Raw genomic sequence first — 3,957 nt, 5'->3', positions numbered from 1 at the left:
TTTCCTAGCTGAGTCTACGAATTTCTCCCATGGGCCCTCACATGGGGACAGTCAACCCCACTCAGTGGGAAGAATGGATTTTTTTTTTTTTTTTTGAGACAGAGTCTCACTCTGTCACCCAGGCTGGAGTGCAGTGCACAATCTCAGCTCACTGCAAGCTCTGCCTCCCAAGCAATCCTCCCACCTCAGCCTCCGGTGTAGCTGGGACGACAGATGCTCCACCATGCCTGGCTGTATTTTTGGTAAAGACAGGGTTTCGCCATGTTGCCCAGGCTGGTCTGTAACTCCTGAGCTCAAATGATCTGCCCACCTCTGCCTCCCAAAGTGCTGGGATCACAGACGTGAGCCACTGTATCCGGTCCATCTGACTTCTCAAAGACTTTAGACCTTGACTTCAGTGATTTGTTGTAGTCTTGTATGCTTCTCTATAAAATTTTAATAAATGAAATGTCTTATTTTTGCAGAAAATTTTTATCAAGTGCCCTGTGACTTTAATTCATATATGTAGCTATCCGATGCAGAATGAATATTCTCATCGCTGGCCTGACTGAGTAAAATGCATGAGAAGAACTAAAGAAATGTTAGAAATTTTAGCTTATCACAAATTAGTTAAAGTCATAGGAGTTTTATTTATACCAGAGAGAAATAGTCTTTTCTTTAGTTTTTAATACATTCGTGTTGATTGATGTTTCCCATATTCCATAGAAAGGATTAAGAAATTCTTAAAAATGTATATAATACAAAAACACAAAATAATTGATGGGGAAAGATGTGGGTGCTGCAGGAGGAAAATAAGAGGAAAGTAAAACAAAACCGGGGCACATGAAAGCGCCTAAAATATATGCCAAAGGTTGCATTTAGCAGAAGCATACCCCTAATTCATTATTTATTTATTTATTTTTTAGAGACAGGTTCTCCCTCTGTTGCCCAGGCTGGAGTGCAGTGGCATGATCACAGCTCACTGTAAACTCAAACACCTGGGTTCAAGCGATTCTCCCCCAGGTAGCTGGGACTACAGGTGTGTGTGCCACCACACCTGGCTAATTTTTTTTTTTTTAGTAGAGACAGGGGTCTTGCTATGTTGCCTGGCCTGGTCTCAAACTCCTGGCTTTAGCAATCCTCCCACCTAAGCCTCCCAAAGTGCTGGGATTACCAGCAGGAGCCACCATGCCCAACCAAGACCCCAGTTTACAAAAAAACGAAGTATGATTAGCTATAGGAATTATGAAATCTATTCATTAAAAATTAACTGGTTATCAATGAAGGACAGTTTTTCCTAGCTGAGTCTACGAATTTCTCCCATGGGCCCTCACATGGGGACAGTCAACCCCACTCAGTGGGAAGAATGGATTTTTTTTTTTTTTTTTTGAGACATGGTCTTACTCTGTTACTCAGGCTAGAGAGCTGGAGAGCAGTGGCACAATTACGGCTCACTGCAGCCTCGACCTCCTGAGTTCAAGTGATCCTCCCACCTTAGCCTCCCAAGTAGCTGGGACCACAGGCTTGTACCTGGCTAGTTTTTGTATTTTTATTTTTTTGTAGAGAAGGGGGTCTCCCTATGTTACTCTGTTACCCAGCCTGTTCTCGAACTCCTGGGCTCGAGTGATCTACCTGCCTCAGCCTCCCAAAGTGCTGGGATTATACATATGAGCTGCTGTGCCCAGCCCCGGAATAGATGTTTTCAGCCACGGTCCTACAGTGGCCACACAGCACATTACCTGCAAGTTTTCTTTGTGTGCCAGGTAATCTAGTTTCAGATGGATTTTGTATGTTATTTAAGCCTAATTCTGAAAAATGATTATTTTCCCTTTTATACTTTTTGATTGAATTCCTAGTGCCTGCTGATAACCCAGGACCACATAAAATGTGCTGTTTCATCTTCACTTCAGAGTTCCTGCCCAGGGGGAATTTCAAATTTTCCTCCAGTCTTAAGTCCGTTTTCAAATAGGGGGATGAGCTAGTCATTGCAGAGGTCATAAGTTTCTGCATGATGAATTTTAGCATCTGTACTGTGGTGGTGTTGGGCCTTCACCCCACCCCTCTAAGGCTGACTCAGAAATCTGGGTCAGTACTGGACTAATGGAGCTGGGGTCTGAGTCAATTATTGTCTGAACTTCAGCCATTTGAATTCACCTTCACAGTTCTTACTGTATCTTTTGTTGTTGTTATTGTTTCTTTGAAAGAATAAAAGACAGAATGTCACTCTGTTGCCCAGGCTGGAGTCCAGGGGTGTGATCTCCGCTCCCTGCAAGCTCTACCACCCAGGTTCAAGTGATTCTCTTGCCTCAGCCTCCTTAGTAGCTGGGACTACAGGTGCCCACCACCACGCCTGGCTGATTTTTGTATTTTTTTAGTAGAGACAGGGTTTCGCCATTTTGGCCAGGCTGGTCTCGAACTCCTGACCTCAAGTGATCCACCCACCTTGGCCTCCCAAAGTGCTGGGATTACAGGAGTGAGCCAGGGCGCCCAGCCTGGTAGAACTAGCTTTGGATTTCAGATATTTATGGAAAATAAATTTAAAACTTCCAAATGACAGATGACTTAGCCTGATTTTGTGAGGACGCCTTTTGACTTAAAATAGGGAAAAAACTCAGTTTGGCAGTAGAATGGGATCTGGGGTGTCTATGGTTTTAACTTTTCTGAGTTTATACGTTTCTGTATGCATTCGTGAACTATTTATTGAGTGGCTACTATGTGCTGGGACTTGGAGATACCGCAGTGGCAGAAACAATGTCCCCACCTTGGTGGAGCTTCCAATCTAGCAGGGAAGACTGGCACTAACAGACAAGGTAATTTCAGATGGTGGCAGGTGCAGTGAAGGAAACAGAACAAGGATGTGACTCCAAAGTAGAGGGGCCAGAGACAGTCTCAAGGGAAGGGATATGTGAGCAGAGACTCCTGCTTCCCAGTCGGTGTGGGGAACACACACTGGGTGCCGTGTGATTCCATCGACAGGACAAGCCTGGAGCTGGCAAATCTATCGAGACAAAATTGTCCTGTGGTGGCCAGGCCGGGCAGGAAGGGGAGACTGCAACTGCGCAGGAGGAGTCTTGCGAGGTCAGTGGGAAACGTTTGAAAATTGGATTGGAATGCTGGTGGCACACTCCAACTTCACGAAGAAGCCCAGGATCTGGCCGGACGGCGGCTCACACCTGTAACCCAGTGCTTTGGGAGGCCGAGGCGGGAGGATCGCTTGAGTTCAGGAGTTCGAGACCAGCCTGGCCAACGTAATGAAACCCCTTCTCTACAAACATTTTTTTAAAAAAAATTAGACGGATGTGATTGTCGCGCGTCTGTAATCCCAGCTCCTCCAGAGGCTGTGGGAGGATCGCTTGAGCTCAGGAGGTCAAGGTTGCAGCGACCCGAGCTCGTGCCACTGCACTCCACCCTGGGCCACAGAGGGAAACCCTGTCCATAAAAAAGCAGCAGCAGGGCCGGGCGCGGTGGCTTACACCTGTAATCCCAGCACTTGGGGAGGCCGAGGCGGGTGGATTACCTGAGGTCTGGAGTTTGAGACCAGCCTGGCCAGCATGGTGAAACCCCGTCTCTACTAAAAATAAAAAAAATAAGCTGGACGCGGTGGCGCGCCCCTGTAGTCCCAGCTACTCGGGAGTCTGAGGCTGGAGAATCGCTTGAACCTGGGAGGCGGAGGATGCAGTGAGCCGAGATCGCGCCACTGCCCTCCAGCCTGGGCGACAGAGCGAGATTCTGTCACATACACACACACACACACACACACGGTAGCAGCAGCAGCAGCACACGGTCGTGCACTAGGAACGGGTGAGCTTCGCGGCGTGCACATTCGGCGAGACTCCTTAAGGTAAGCCGGGGAGCTGCGCGGGATGCAGCTCCGCGTTCAGTCCAGCTGAGCTATAGCTGCGGCGGTCGTCCCCGCCGGGTTCGCGCTGGTTGGCCCTGCTGCCATGGCGTGCGGCCGCAACCTCGGGCGCCCATTGG

Source organism: Colobus angolensis, unplaced genomic scaffold (assembly GCF_000951035.1).
Source record: "Colobus angolensis palliatus isolate OR3802 unplaced genomic scaffold, Cang.pa_1.0 Scaffold28, whole genome shotgun sequence".
Classification (NCBI taxonomy): domain Eukaryota; kingdom Metazoa; phylum Chordata; class Mammalia; order Primates; family Cercopithecidae; genus Colobus; species Colobus angolensis.
Note: the sequence above shows the minus strand (reverse complement) of the source record.